The sequence below is a fragment of the Poeciliopsis prolifica genome, unplaced genomic scaffold (genome assembly GCF_027474105.1).
Source record: "Poeciliopsis prolifica strain line A6 unplaced genomic scaffold, Auburn_PproV2 SCAFFOLD012, whole genome shotgun sequence".
In the NCBI taxonomy this organism is placed as follows: domain Eukaryota; kingdom Metazoa; phylum Chordata; class Actinopteri; order Cyprinodontiformes; family Poeciliidae; genus Poeciliopsis; species Poeciliopsis prolifica.
Window position 1 is genome coordinate 14,308,352 of NW_026562387.1, and position 16,377 is coordinate 14,324,728.

The following is a 16,377-nucleotide window of genomic DNA, read 5'->3' on the forward strand; positions in this document are numbered from 1 at the left end:
GACCCCTACCCGCTGTGTGTTTCCTGCACTTAACTTCTCACCACGCAGATGTCAAACCAGTAAGCCCCAAAAATAAAACAATAGCTGAGTTTTTCTGCTTTGCTAAGCTTCTTCCCAGCATTTGAGAAGCATTTACAGGCAGTAGTATGCAAAATACACCATCGTCCACAGGGATCAGACTTCTGAGCCGACTTCATATATGTAGCATGAAGCTTTTTACTCCATCAATTAAACAGTTAAACTTTCAGAGGAGATTAATCTTAGATTTACTGTTATATTTTAAAGAGGATCAAACAAACACCTGTTCATCTTTTGTCCAGTGAATCTACTGTTTGACATCAAAATTTACACACAAAAGGCACTTTACGCAAATTTTGCGAAACCTCAGAAGCATTAAGCAAACATCTTATCAGATATATCTATGACACTAAAGTTTATTCCAAAGTTATAACATTTGCTTATAAAAAGAAAGGACACCAGCGCAAAACTGAAACATTTCCAGATTCAAATTCCCAAGATTTTTCTGAATGTTTCTGCAATCTTGATAGCATTTTTTGTACAAAAAAACTTTTTAAAATTCCGCAAAACAATGAAGTTTTATTTCAGATTGATGTGTGAGCTGCAATGTAGATCAGCTCCATTTCAAAGTTTAACCAGACTGTTTTATTCTACATGATTATTTAAACCAAAGTTTAAATTATAATCTTTATGAGTTATCTCTATTTGTTTCTAATAGTGATATTTTTATCTAAGATCATTATACTGTCATGATTTTATGATGTTTGATGGCAAGAAGATTACTACATTTTCTCATACTTAGAGAAAATACTGGCTTTGCAGATTTTAAATACCTATAGATGCAAAAAAAAAAAACACCAACGTTCAAGACGTGAAAACCAGTGGGCCTCAACCATAACTTTTATTAAGGTAAAACTTGCTAGAGAAACTATAGAAATTATTGAAAGTTTTTACTTTACTACTGAAATTTTGTGAAACCTGAATGTTATTAGACAAAATAGTGCCATAAAATCTCATTCGAGCAGATCCTGAATACAGGACTTTTAATGCAAGGAGATTGAGTGCTGAAGTAAGTTCACCTAGGCAATAAATCAATATACACAAACCCATTCAGCAAATTAGAATATTTCAGTAACTCAGTTCATTAAGTGAAACACATTATGTAGATTAATTGCAGACTGAGCCTTTTATTCCTGTTAATTAAGATGATTTTCCTCTTACAGCTAATGAACACGAGATTTAAGATTCAATAAAATCAAACCAAAACAAAAAAAAGTTGAATGTGGGCCTAATGAAAGTGATGCTCAACACCAGCTATTTTCAAAAGGCACTTTAAATCTAACAAACAAACCTCGTTGGAATGAGTATAACTCTGCTGTAAAGCATGTTGTGCTCTTTTCTGTTAGACCTGGTCGGTGCTGAACTAAAAAGGACCTTAAAGGAACAGAAATAAAGGAAAACTCGACTTCCACAGATTTAGCAGACATTCTGCGTCTACTTTCCTCCTACAGTCCACCCACACACGCTGTATACGGTTTATGTAACCCACAATGTATGTCTCAACTGAAGTTGTGCAACCTGATGTGACAGGCTCGTGCTGCTCTCTGCTACGTTGATCCACTGGCTCCTACAGAGAAGGAAGTTGATGTTTCTCAGAGGCAAAGGTCAACAGATGTGTGACAAGCCAGGAGTGGGGAAGAGTTTGTTTGGAGAAACGGCATCCGGCTCCACCGCCGGCAACAGATTTAACCCCTGCTGACAGGGCGGAGACAGGCAGGATGCACTCTGCAGTGGGTTGGGACTGCAGGACTCACCTGAGATGAGTGGCAGGTAAAAAGCCAAAGTGACTGACTGAGGACGAGATCATGTCACTGCAGGTAATCCTGAACGACAGGGAGGTGCTGCGACAGAGCAAGGTACGCACTCAGCAGTCAGCAGCAGAGGGGTGAGACGAGGTGGTTTTAAAATGCATGAGATGCGTAGAATAGGAGCGGGGAAGGGCGGGGTGCGTGGATTCTTCCATCTTAAATTATGGCAGTAGGTCGAGCTTTTTATTTTCACTTTCAAAGTCAGAAAAATAGCTAATGAAGAAATTTAACGTGGTGACAATTGAGCTCAAGTATTCTTTATTCTTAGGGGTTTTCACACCTGACAGTCCAATAGACTGATTAGGGATCAACATTTGTTACATCTGGAGCGGTTCACATTCACACTGCACTGTGTCAAACAAACCAAATCTTTTGAAAACCCTTTTCCCCTCCTCACCTGTGGTGGCGATGAACCAAGAACTACTGAAGAAAACAACATGAAAACCTAAGAAGAGACAACTTCTTTGCAAAATAACTATTGTAAAGTTTCTCTTGTCTTCAGGAAAAGAGAAATTCTTTGCCAGATTCATTTGGCAAATGAAATCAAATGGAATAAAGATAGTAAAAATCATAATTATGACATTATAATAATGTACAGCTCATACAGCAGTGAAACCAGCTGACCAGACTTGCTAGAGGTCGTCTTAATGGCGCAATGTGACTGAACAATCAGGCGGTTTTTGAGGGCCTTACTTTCCAGACACCTAAACACATTTAACTTATTGCCAAAAAAATGGTTGAATCTTTTTCTTAAAAGCGCTTGAGATATTTTTAGAAGTAATCAAGACCAAAATGGAATCACAAAAAAGTGCAAAATTAGAAATTTACATGTCAAATCCCCTTTAACTCCACATTTTTTTCTTTTATAAAGCACAGTCAAGTACTGATAAGTATTTTGTGGTTTAATAAATACATTGAAAGCTATTTTATCTTCCTTTACAAAATGTTACTTGGACTGCTTCCTCCTCAAAATTTTGAGACCACCTGCAGAAACCCACCTGCCCCGTCTGTCCCCGTCCCATGTACCTTCCACTAATGTGACCTGAATGTCTGACTGTGCCGTCACGCCGGCACCTCACCGGCTGTCAGAAAGTAGCACCTGATGCAGCCTCAAAAGAGGGTTGTCACAGACCTCGCCCTACGCAGTGATGCCATCCTTCCTCTGGTGCTCTGCTGCCACCTCCCTGCTGCCGCTAGCTGACTGGAGCTCAGACTCAGCTCAGGTCGCTTTGCCAGCCTGCTGCGGCGGGGGGCACCGCCAGCCTGGTAGCACCCGGCTCTGCCGCTCCCCTGCGTCATTTGAAATTAGGTCATTTAAGGACAGGGATTTGCGTGGCTGTTTTTCTGAGTCTAAAAGAGAATCCTCAGACTAAATTGGGGCATTTTACAGTCTTTCATTCTCAAAAATGATTCTCTGGTTGAATTTTAAGATACATAAGTAAAGACTAATAAACAACTTCACAGTTTATTCAAACTTTATGAAGAAAGAAACAGGACTGAAACGATTAATCGGATTATTCATGATTGATTATTAAACAATCTAATTTAGTAGTTGATCAAACATTAACAGGTGTACAGATTTAAAAAAAAATAATTTGATGAAAAAACATATTCAGAGAGTAATTAATCCAAAACTGTACAAAAAATATATACATTTTTCAATTGAAATATCTTTTAAAAATATATATATGTTCTACCAAGAACTCAAGTAGATAGTTTTAGCTTCACCTAGTTCAAATTCAGCACTTTTTGCTATCCAGTTATTAATTGGTTTATCCAAAAAAATGGTCAACATTAGCCTTATACTGCATAGAGTATTGTGTTAGCTACAGATGCCTTCTTTTGCTACTAATGGCTAAGAAGTCAGATGTTATTGTATTTGAAAATGTTTATTTCCTATAATAATGAAAAGAATGCGTTTGTTTATTTACATGTTTTAATGCATTTTTATAATAAAAAAAAGTCTATTTCTGACAATTAACCAAAACCAAATTGCTGGGGTATTTTTGGGGGGTTTTTTAGATAAATCAAGGGGTGCCCTCCCTCAGTATACCAGGGACACGGCGGAGAGGGAGCCCAGCGACAGCCTTGTTGTTGTTTTGAACCCCCCCACTGTGCATCGCGTGCTCTCGGAGAGTGAGGGCGGCCAGGAGCAGAATGAGACGAGCCGGAGCCCGCGCAGCGCTCCTATTGGATGGAGCCAATCTACCCGACAGCTCGCTGTATCCATGGAGTCAAAAAAAATTTGGAGCCATTGAAAAACACGGCAGCAGCCAATCGGCGGCAAGCAGCAGGGTGAGGAGTGAGTACAGTAGTAGTAGGAAGTCAGAGCACAGGAATACATTAATACAGATGAGGTAATGTGCCAAAAAAAAAAAAAAAAGAAAAGGTAGGAGGAGGGGGGATTAAGTCAGGAATATTTAATTCCAGAGGTGATTTAATGTGAGCGGATTTTTCTGTGCAGCTCAGCAGAAGTCTGATTTTAATAATTAAAAATCGTAAAGTTATTCACCCAGTAATATCAGCTACTAAATAAATACATATAGTATGAGGCATGTGGAGTTGCTCTGCCACGCCCATGCAGCAGTCTGACCCCTACATGGCACTAATTTTAAACGTCTTCCCCTTCTCCCAGACTGCACCCAACCCCCCCACCCATCATCCCTTAGCAGCAGCTGACACCAAGCACTGCGGCAAGCTGTCTGAATCCAGCCAGGGATACTGCTGACATTCCACTACTCAGCTGCAGCATGAGGATACACGTGCCCTGCTGCTTTACTATGGAGGAGGGGGAAAGAAAAACCACAACAACGCCCTCTCTTCTTCCAGTCAGAGCGAGCCGGGGGCGTCACGCGGGAGCCGCCGTGGACCGGCGGAGGGAATCGGTTTTAGTGTAGGAAGAACTCCACTTCTGCTGCTGCTTGAATGAATGAATTATTTAACCCTGATGCAGGTGAAGTGAGGTGAAGATGCAAGGGAGAATACATTTTTTAAAATGGGTGGGCGGGGGAGGGATTTTAGGGGCGTTGCACTGCGGCAGAGGCGGGGCGGCTTTAAACTTGACCTAGATTCCCCGGGTGACACGCCACATCGCATTAGTCCAGTCGGCCGGACCCTGGACCCGCCGGAGCTCGCCGTTCTGTCGCTGCCCTGATTCGACAGGCAGAAAATGGAGGAGCACTTCCTGAATAGAGCCAACACCCCCCCCCAACAAACCCCCACCGGACACCGTTTCTCCTCGCCCCTTCCCCAGCTGACCAAAAATCGCTCCGGGGGAAAAAGGAGAGGCAGGAGAACGGGGCTTGCGAGGGGGTCTCAATTTGTTTACGTGGGTTGATTTCTTCATGGCCACGCCTCTGCACTCCAGTAAACAAACTGAAGAGTCCCCACACATTTATCACTGCAGAAGTTTAAGCTTTTCCTGACTAAAAGCACTTTATTAATACAAACATTTACCTTTAAATATGGAACCAAAATTTAGACGGTAAAGAAGGAAAAATGAGAAGGAATGATGAATGAAAGTGTGATAGTTCAATAAAAGATTTTAACAACGATGATCTCCAAAGGGCAACAACGAACCACAAAAAAAACATACAATAAAAACACTGAACAGACTGAAAGAATCTGTAAAATAAATGGGAATAAAAAAGTCTAAATAAAAGTACAGCTGATTTTCAATTCACAAAGCTGCATGACAAGACATGTTTAAAATAAATATATTTAGTTTTAAGTACATAAAGTGTTTGAATATAAAGAATCTGAAGTCTGGTACAATGTGGAGAATATTTAATGGATGGACAGACAGTTAGGTGAACAGATAGATGGATGGACGGATGGATGGATGAATAATTCAGAAACTGTTAAAATGGACGGATAGAATAATATTTTTCTAACTCTGTGTTTTAATTCAGACTATAATTCCTAGAAATGAAACGCTGGACTTTTCCGGACCGTGTCTGAACCCCAAAGCGCTCAGCTCTCACTCTGAGAGCTGAGAGCTGCTCAGTTCCCTGCAGACCTGAGCGGCATCAACTAATCTGGAGGTGACATCCGGCGTCAGCTGTGTCATCTTACTCCGATGACTCCACCGGCGGCTAAAAATATCCCTCCAACGCCACATCACCGCAGCCGACATGAACCGAGTCACAGGAAAGAGTAAATGAGCACAAGAACCCGGCTGAGGCGGATCAGAGGGCAGGATGAAAGCCGGAGCGCCTCATCTTCAGCTTCAGCTCTCGCCTGTTCCCTTTTTTATGGGACGGCACCTGATGAAAGATGGAAACCATGGAAACAGGCGAATACACAAGTCTGCGAAAGCACCGGCTCTATTGAAATTGAGCTCAATGGAGAGAGGCTCTTAGTGCCTCTCCAAGACTTTACCGCGTTAAAAAGCACGCAGGAAGCAGCTGACATCCTGGATGGTTTTAAACTCAGATCAATGGATTCACAGAACACTAAGAGGTTCTGCAATCAGATAAATTAAATATATTGTTCTGTGTTGACTGTTGTGGTGATACTATGAAGTTTCCTGCTCCTTTAGTCGAGCGTCTGGTTCCAGACGAAGCCCCTCCTCGCCCTGTCCTTGAGAGTCCTCTGACTCCTTTCTGGGAAGTCATTAAGGAAGGCGCATCGACTCACTGAGGTCCTCCTGAGCGGGAGCCTCCCTCAGGGCGGCTGCCTCCTCAACCCATTCACACACATCTCCCATTCTTCTGCACAAACAGCCCCGAGCCATCATTACTCGACTGTCCTTCTGACTGTGAATCACCAACATCACAGAACCTCTGCACCCCAACTCAAATCAGAATTATACAAATTTTACTATTAAATCTCAGGGAAAAATAACGAAGATCATGTTAGATGTTTGTTTCTTACTTTAGTTTTTACTCAAGCAGGATTTTGGGTGGGGCACGGAGACGGTTTTGAAGTGATGGAGCGAGTCAGACTGAGATGTCACTGCGTTTAAATTGGGCACTAGCGCCATCTGGAGGATGAGAACGGCAAAGACAGGAACCACTCCCAAATACAAACCATGAACCTTTTTCTTAATACCTAATAAAAAGTCAAGACCAAATACATTTAAAAAAAATAAATAAACTTCCAGAATCTTTTCACATCCAAATTTTATATTTTTCTAGGATTAAGTATTTAAGTATTTTTTTTGTGACACATGCAATATCTATACGGCTGCAACTAAATTATTTTAGTCATCATTCTGATGATCAATTGTATAAAAAGCTTGCATGTTCTGCAGATATTTAATTTAAGTCTTTTTATACAATATTATAAAGATATTGAAAGTTGCAAATAATTGAAAAATTTGTGTAAATAAGAAAATGAAAATTTTCTCGACTAAAATGGAATAAAAATATTTCCAACATCACCATCTGAAAAGCTCAGCCCTTTCTGGTCAACTTAACATGAACACAGCGAATGGTTAATCTGTTGATTATTTTTTGGGACTAAAAGATTAATAATTGAAAAGCAAAAGGTGATTGATAGAATATTTTGCAGAATTAAAACAGGGTAAACGTAAAACAATGCCACTTGCATATTTATAGACAGTTATTATTTTAAATGCAAATTGTACAGTTTTGATTAATACTCCGAGTGTGTACCTTTTGCAATTTTTCAACTGTGGCTATAGAATAAACAATTACTAAATTAACTGACAATTATTTCAATAACAAATTCATTGTTTCCTCCTTAAATACTAAAGTTTACAACACATTTTTAGCTTTATATATGTAGCGTAAGGGGGGAAAAGGCAGGAATCAAATAGGATTATTGGGATTGCTTGGTATCAGGAAAACATGCAAAGAAATTGGTGAATTTAGCAACAATTTGACTTGTTGATATATAAGCAAATAACTAAAAATTGTCACCATATTTCTGCTCTGGTTTTACAGCTACTAGATAATAATGAGTTGTTTATCTACCCACAGAAAACAAAACATTTATAATTTCCATTTCAAAAACAGTTTCTGTCGCATGTTTTGACTCTGCAATAAAACAGCTTAAAGTTTCTAATTGACTAGTAAATGAATCTGATATATTCTATAATTAATGTGGTATTTAGCAAATAGAAATAATATTTGTAATTCTAACTGACCTAAAACAAGAGAAGATTGGTTCAATTTAACTTCAGGCAGTGAAAAAAGGTGTTTTTTTATTTGGCGTATGTAAAATATTTTTAATATTTGTCAACAGAAAGAAGATGCTTTTGTATAGCAACTCTGTTCTGACCTTTTACTTAAAGGTCAAGTCATGGTACATCATCCCTGAACTCTATTCTGAGCTCAAATGGAGTCATTTCAGGATAACCATCACACAACATGCTGCATATTAAATTTTAACACGTTTTTGACCGTTTTTCAAGAGTATTTCAGCCTCTAACAGTGTTCCTGCTGTAGGAATGACTGAGCTTCTTCCTGAAACCTGGACAGGAAGTTACACGGTGTCAATCCCCCAGTGCCATAAATAATTGATTAGTGAGGAGACGCTAGGAGCTTTTAGCTGACATAACAAGCCACTCTACATATTACATGCACTCAGACGCATCGTCTCAGATTACAGTGTGGAGCCAATCTGCTGACTCAAGATGTGGAACGTTTTATTATGCTTTCTATTTAATGACTACATTTTCTCATTTTCATATCTCCCATCCTATTTTTTTTTTTACACTGTCAATGATGAGGATAGATTTATTTGGAACTTTATTTGAATAATTTTTTTTCTCAGAAAAAGCAGTGCAGGTTTTCACCAGCTGGGGGTAGTGTTGACCCAAATACAGGGACGAAGAGACACCGTAAACGCCTCCCCCTTGGCTTAAAAACCTAATCCAGCCTGCATCTATTCACACAGGCTGCTGCATTAACTAAGCTCCATCCTCCATGCATAATGCACCACCTATCCGCTTCGTGTGTACGGCCACAGTGTCGCACTCCATCAAACAGCTCTCCATTCATCCGGGCCGTCTCAGTGAATGGGTCTGAGCTCGATATTTGCCTATAAAGCCACGGACACGCACCACGCTCGGTCACACATGGGCGAACACTGACTGAGTGTGTCATCTGAGCAGCACCTGAGGCGTCGCTGTCAGAACGCTGCAGCATTCCAGGAGTCGGCATTGGCCAATCAGATGGCGGCTGTGTGTCATGGTAACAATTTCCAAGGAGACAAAGAGGGAAAATACAACAAGGATGGGGAAACATGCAAACAGATTGGATGGGTTTGGACAGAGTTTCTACGCAGGCTGGGAAACTATTTACAGATTTTTCCGATCTTTCACTTTGTCCATCCATCCGTCTATCCATCCATCCATCCATCCATCCATCCATCCAATCACAAATTATTTCAACCACCAATCAGTCAGTCCACCAATCCTTGTGAAAGCTATTTACTCATTCATCCATCCATTTATTTATTCATCCATTGACCTACCCACACATTCACTCAACCATTCATTTATTCATCCATTCAACCGTCAGTCCATTTAGTCATCTATCCAGGTATCCAATTATTTATCCATTTATTCACCTGTTCATCCATCCATCCATCCATCCGTTTGTCCATTTATTTGTCCATTCGTTCATCATTTCATCCATGCATTTGTTCATCCATTCTTCCCTCCTTCTTTTGTTGCAATCTGTTTTTCCAGGCTCCACATTCAAAGCTTGATCACCACAGCAACGTTTGGCAGCCATGAATGTTTAGTAAATGTTTGTTCATGTTTTATTAAATAAAACCTGTAAAAAGTTAAATTTGGAGTTCTGACATGAAAAAAAGCTGGAATCCTGTTTCAGTGAAGAAATGAAAACTGAGCTCTGATGGGAAACTGGGAAGCATCAAAACAGACGATGGATATTATTTATGAAAAATGTCTTCTTTTTTTTTTTCACTCCAACATAGAGCAGTTCTTTTGGGTCAGCTGTGACCTTTTTGCCCTCTAACTACATAAACATGTTGGCCTTGAAGGGGAAACAGGAAGCCAGGAGCACCTGCATTACTCAACTCCTTTTTATGGTCAACAATACATTTCCTTTCCTCAGCTGGCTTTACAAATACTCCCACACTGCAGCACATTAAGCCCATAATAACTGTAAACGCACCAAAGGCTACCTTGCATAATGTCTGCATCTGTGCTGATTATCATGAAAAACGTCAAACTTAGATGATAAGGTGATGCTTTTTAGATAAGCCAGGTTGTAATTTAACTGAGAGACGCTGTTACCTTGCTGTTTAAGTTATTAATTCATACTAGTGCGAAACAATGTCTCAGTCCGTAATTTAAAGTTACATTTTTATCAGTTAATGTCTGTGTATTTATTTATTAAGGACTTTTAAACAAGAAATGCTTTAAAAAGAATAAAAACAAGTAATAATAGGATTCATTCTGTGACATAAGAACCATTTTACTATTTTTGGGGGGAGTTGTACAAATATACATCAATTAAAGTGTACAATACTGAAAAATACACCCCCCCTTTAAATCGCAGTGAATAATCAGCAATACCTTCATTTCACAAAAGTCCAAAAACAAGAAATGAAATATTAAAACAAATTCAGTTTTTAAAAAAAAGCAAAACCCCTTGGAGCCCATTTCTAATGAAAGGCACAAGTGAAATGGTCCGAAAGGTTATTTCCCTGAGTTCGTAGGTATACTGTGAGTTTCTTTCTCAGAAAGTCTTTATCAATTAGAAAAATTTGTGTTTTGGTCCGAGTGAACTGAATAAAATCCTCTGGAATCCAGTGGTGGGTCAGCAAGAGACTCAGCACTACAGCGCTTTGTTTAATTAGCGAAGCTGTGAAAATTGATGCAACGTCTCCAAAAAAAATTGTTTGTTTGTTACAGTGACAGAATTTAGAATGTAAAAAGTGTTGGACATAAAAAAACAGAGCCTTGTGGTCCTGTTTTACTGCAAAATGTTTAATAGATATCAATAAATTAGAAATATGATTAAATTCAGTTACTGTGTGCTGTTCAGTGATAAAAATATATATTTTTAAATTACATTACAAATGGGAATGTTTCTCCAGAGTAGTATTTTGTTTGATTGCTGTGCACCCCAAAAAATCTCAATAGTACCACAAAATATAAAAAAAACTTTAATTCCTTATCGCCCACCACTAGTTTACTCTGAGTTATCAATGGCTACCAAGTCAATATATTTTTCCAATCTATAAACTTAAGATTCTTATCAAAATCTAGAATCAATAATCTTTTAAACATTTGACCTCTAGACTATATCAAACATCAGAACATCTAGCATTATGAGGTGCTGCCAAAGTTATTTAATGGGAAACAGGAGAAACACAACAAAACAGAGAACTACTTTCCACCCAAATGTGACGACTTCTCTTGAAACTACTTGAACATGAACGAGGTGTCGTCTTTGTCGTCTGCAGCAAATCACGCTAAACCAAATGACGGCGATTTCCGACACTAAACTGCTCTGAGTCAGAATGGAAATCGACTGGGAAAAAGAATAAACTAAAATAATACCCAGGTCAACTTTCAACAAAATCTCCTATTCATTCACAGTCACCACATGCTCCATGAGCTAAGCCGTTAGGGACAATAGGGAGGGAAAAAAGCAGGAATAACACACAATCATTGGGTATTTACGCAATGTCGTCTATTCAAATCAGGATGCGCCAGAGCTGCGTGCTTGGTTATAAATAGCTACACAAACAAATAAAACTAGATTTATACAAGATAACAGTACAGAAATAGTTTATCAGTTAAAATTTGCATTTACAAATAAAATGCAGACATGGAAACAACAGGCAAGTTATTTCAGGTAGAAACTATTACTGCATGAACAGAACAAGGCTGATGTTTCACAAACTTAAATTTAAGACTCTCATCACAACAGACACATGCAAAAGATTATATATGTATATAAAAACATTACAGAAGAGAAAACTGGAACTTGACTGACATATTTGAAATCCACTAAACCTGTTTGTGTTGCACCAAATGAGAGCAGTGGTAGCAGTAGCGACGGATTTCGGGTGTTTAGAAATACAAAACTGGAACATTTCTTAGGTCTGTTTGTGACTCTTGGCTCTTTGTAGCTAGTTAGTTAGCTAGCGAGGGTAGCCAATGAGGCTACCGCTAGCCTCATTGGTTGAGGCTAGCGGTAGCCTCAACCAATGACCGTCCAGAACTCAAACTTTTTCCTTATAGAAAGCTCCACCGAGAAAAATCCTATACATATGAGATTGAATGCTTTTTAATACCTGTGATTAAAGTATTTAAGGTCATCTTAACTTTTCTTTAATAAATGTAGGGCATCTTAAGAGTTTTTAAGGACGCATGCCACACTGGGTGTGATCAGTTAGATATGTAGTGATTTACACTCCACATTTCTAAGATTGTGCAATTTTCCTTCCCAATTATGAACCATTTACATTAATAAATTTATCAACTGTGCCTGATACGCATGCAGATCTCAGCCTGCAACTGTGCTGAAAACAATATAATGGTGGCAAGCCGATGAGCAGAACCGCACCCCATGCTGACTAACACAATCTTGACACCAAAAATCAAAATATTCAATAAAATGTTTGTTTTTGCTAAAGCAACTCAAGTCTTTTACTATGCTTCTAAAATATAAGCATCCCTAAAACGTCATTAGCGCGCAAGACACTCATAGTTAAAGAACTTTTTTGACTTCCATGTGTTTTCCATCATTGGAAAACTCAGAATCTACACATTCAGAATATATAAATAACTCAAAATACACCAAAACATACCCTTAAACATTTGTGTAAGGGGTATAAAAACGTTTGCAAGGCGATATTAAAGTCAGTGTGACAAAGAGGAGAAGCGGGATGAGTGGAGGGATTTACCAGCAGAGGAATTATGCAGGAGCAGGGAAGCCTGGCCTGGGAGGTGGCCCCTGGGTGGACAGTCCTTCCAGCAGAGGTCAGCTTCTGAAAGAGAAGCCAAAACTTTAAACTCAACCAAGAAGATTAAAAAAAAGTCTTAAAAAAACAGCAAGGTATAAAGTTGCTTTATTTTTAAACACCAAAAAAATAAAACTCAGTAGATGCCTTTTTGCCTTTGACTTAAGTGCAGAAAAATCAGAAGAAGGAAATGTAACCAGGAAGTTCTGCACTAAGCTAGCAGGAGTGGCACGTTTTACAACCTGCATCATAGATACAGAGCTAATTAAAGAGTTTCTAAGTCCTTACAGAGCGAACAGACTTTCAGAAAGCACATGGAACTTCCTATTGTGCAACACTTCCTCTGATTCACCTCAGACTTTCTACACAGCTCACTGCTTTCGGCTGTAAAGCAGCAGCGACGCGCCGCACTCACTCAGCTGATGTTTACGTCCATCAAGTCAAGAGGTGAAAAAAAACCAAAAAAAAGTTCAAAGAACCAAACCAGAAGATGTGAAAATATTCCCACAGAGCTTTCAGTTTTAAGACTCAACTTGTGCAGTTCTAATTGGGCGCAAAAGGCTTTTTGGCAGCTCCATCCTCTGCCTGCATACAACCAGTCAAACAGTCATGAAAAACATCTTTCTGAACCTAACAGTGCTTCTCTCCCAGTAAGCAGCTCTTAACCCAGCGGAGCTGACGAGGCACAGCTGCCATGTGAGGTGGGGCAACTCAGAAGTCAGCTATGCATCGCAGTAAACGCCCACAGCCTGACTAAGCACACGAGGTCACAAAGGTTAAGCCTACAGTATGTGGAGCAGTTTGTTAGTGTTTCAACGGGCTTTAAGACAGTATATCAACAGCAGTCTGATCCTTAAGCTGGTTTTTGTGGTGATTCTTTATGGGAAATGTAGATAAATTGATGTTTTTTCCAACATGAAAAAACACTTTTTCAGTGAAAAAAATGCAACAATTCCTAAGTTACTTACAGTAAATAAAAAATTAAAAGGTAGTACAGAGCAATTTCTGTGAATAACTTGCATTAGGACTCTGCAATTACAAAACTTTAAACATAATGAGAGTGTTTTTTAAAAGGAGGGCTGCAGCAAGGCTGCTGGCTCATAAACACTAGGGCTGCTGTCATTCATCATTGCTGCAGGAAAAACCAACAATGATGAGCTCATATGCACATGTGTGTGTGAATGTGTGTGTGTGATTCAGCTTTGCTCATAGCTCCCAGCTACAATTAAACAAGTCTAGAGCGCTGTTACCCAGCAGGGGGTCGCAGTCTCAGAGATGAGCTACGAGTCTTATTAACGGTTTTGAAACCTAATGAAAGCTTTAAAGAAATCTGCTTAAATCACACAGGGGATGGGTTATGTGAGAAGTGTTATAAAATATATTATTCACAATAAATCATTGCTTTAAGCTGACCAATATTTGCCTGCATGTCTGGAGTCTTTATTTTCTAAATAAAGTAGAAACTAAGGACAGAAGGAGATCAAATCCTCAGTTTGTAGGAAAAATAATCAGTTATATAAAGAGGTTTTTACTGTCTTACATCCCTTTGAACTCAGCCTCTGAGTTAAACATGTTTATTCAGAGCTGATTGTTATATTTGCATGCTGATAACTTTTTTTTTTTTTACATATTTGTGTACAAAAATTGAAAAAAACTTTTGAAACATTAATTCTCATGCAGCACAACAATGGTCTGCCCACACAAGCACTAATATTCACATTTTAATCTGGCAGCGTTTGAACCTTTCCACAGCATTTTTAGACAGAAAATTGCCAGTGACTATAATATTTGAAACAATTTGCATCTCTCTGTTGTCCGTTTGATAAACTTTGGAATTGCAAGTTCTTCTTTTCCTTCAAAGTTTGTATTTCTATGTATTTTGAATGGTTGGACTAGATTTCATTTAAGTGTCTTAGGGTAAATAAACATCAAAATGTGTGCTTATTAGTTAAACATCTCAAAAATCATGCATCACTTACCACCACGACACAGTTGTGCATCACTTTGTGTGTCTACATCACAAAATCTTCATAAAATAATCCTTTAGTTGTGTGAAAAAGTTTGTGGAGTGAATATTTTTCATGGATAGCCTCCTTAATGCAACAGCAAAGTTAAATATATCAAAAATAGAGCAGACCAATCATTGCATAGAAAATTTATGCTCCAAAGATGAAATGTAAAATAAAAATAAAACCAAGACAAAGCCTAGCCTTTATGTGATGCTAACACACACATTAAAAGTGCGAGTGAGTCTAAAAGCAGAAGTTTTGTCTTGTGGGAAAGTTTTGGTACAAACTGCTTGCTTCAGCCAGAAGCAGCATGAAATTGGTAAATATTCTCATGCTGATATTTTCTTCTCTAATTTTCACTTGTGCTTTCATCACTTTGTGACTTTTAGTAATTTAATTTTATATTTTTTTTCATTAAATTGTTGGATATTCATCACAAAAGGATGCAAAACCTAGATTTTCATGTGATAAAGATAAAATTATATTTGGTTCACACTGAAATAAAAACTAAGCAAAATAAAGTAAATAAGACTGCATGTTAAACTTTCCTACATTTATCGGCACAGGATGAAAACAATTTTTTTCTCCATTATAAACATAAATTTGCAATTTAACTCAAAATGTTGACTAAAACCAGGTTTTCAACAGCACACACACATAGTTTAACAAACAAAAAGGATGGAAATCTGGGGAAGAACCTCATGTCAAATGTAAAGCACGGTGGAGGATGTGTGATGCTGTGGGCCTTGAAGAATCTTGACAGAGTGTGTGTCGATATAAATGCTGCCCAACTGGTAAAACAAGGTTTTCTCAAAGTGAGCTTGTAAGAAACAAAATATTTAATATTTCCTGAGGGATTTGTTTTCAGTGCTTACTTAAACTCAAATTAAAAGTTGGATTTTCTTTCATTTTTTTTTTTATTGAACAAAAACAGATTTTTTTTTGCATTAAAAAAGTCCAGCATGAAGCATGCTTGCGCAGCATGGACTGAAGAGACAGAAAAGCTCGCCTCAGATGTAAAGTATGTGTGATGTTTAACACCATGAGTGGATGGCGGGTTGGTGCGGGGGCAGCTCATGCAAAAGCTGAATTTACACCATGCTGATTTACCATCTGCAGCAACACGCCTGCTCTTTGTGTCCGCTGACATGTGGGCGGCCATGCCTGGTTTAACATGCCAGAATAAAATATCATAAACGCTTTTCTTTTTTGGTTGCAGTGGATTCAAGCAATCTGTGTGTCTGAGAGGAGAAATACCAACAAACCGAGACGCTGGGGGAATTTTTTGTGCATTTGTTAAAGGTGTGAGTGTTGAGTAGGTCATGTTATTTATAGCTCTCCCTTTTTCCACAGTTGGAGTGAAGATGTTGCACCAAACAGGAGGCTGAAAGCTAAAGCATCCTGCTAAAAACCTTCTTCACATGCAGGAAAAAAACGCTGCTCTTTTTGAGGGATTCAGATAAAGCTCACATCACAGGACAGAAGTGAGACTTGAGATGAATGCTCGCAATCAGAAACTGCCACACACACACCGACTCATACACATCAGACTCAAGAATCAGGAATAT

General features: G+C 38.7%; 1 protein-coding gene across 2 annotated transcripts in view; it reads right to left on the bottom strand.

Annotated features, from left to right (window-relative positions):
- Positions 1–16,377, bottom strand: part of fam49bb (family with sequence similarity 49 member Bb) — a 39,331-nt gene that overhangs the window by 16,203 nt on the left and 6,751 nt on the right. Inside the window, exons 1-2 of one of the 2 annotated variants that reach the window (XM_055037299.1) lie at positions 13,153–13,471; positions 12,744–12,827 (exon numbers count right to left, since the gene is read on the bottom strand). The gene's annotated coding sequence lies outside the window, so the exon portion shown is untranslated. Of the gene's footprint in view, positions 1–12,743; positions 12,828–13,152; positions 13,472–16,377 lie in introns of those variants that run through there. The other variant, XM_055037298.1, reaches the window with a different exon arrangement.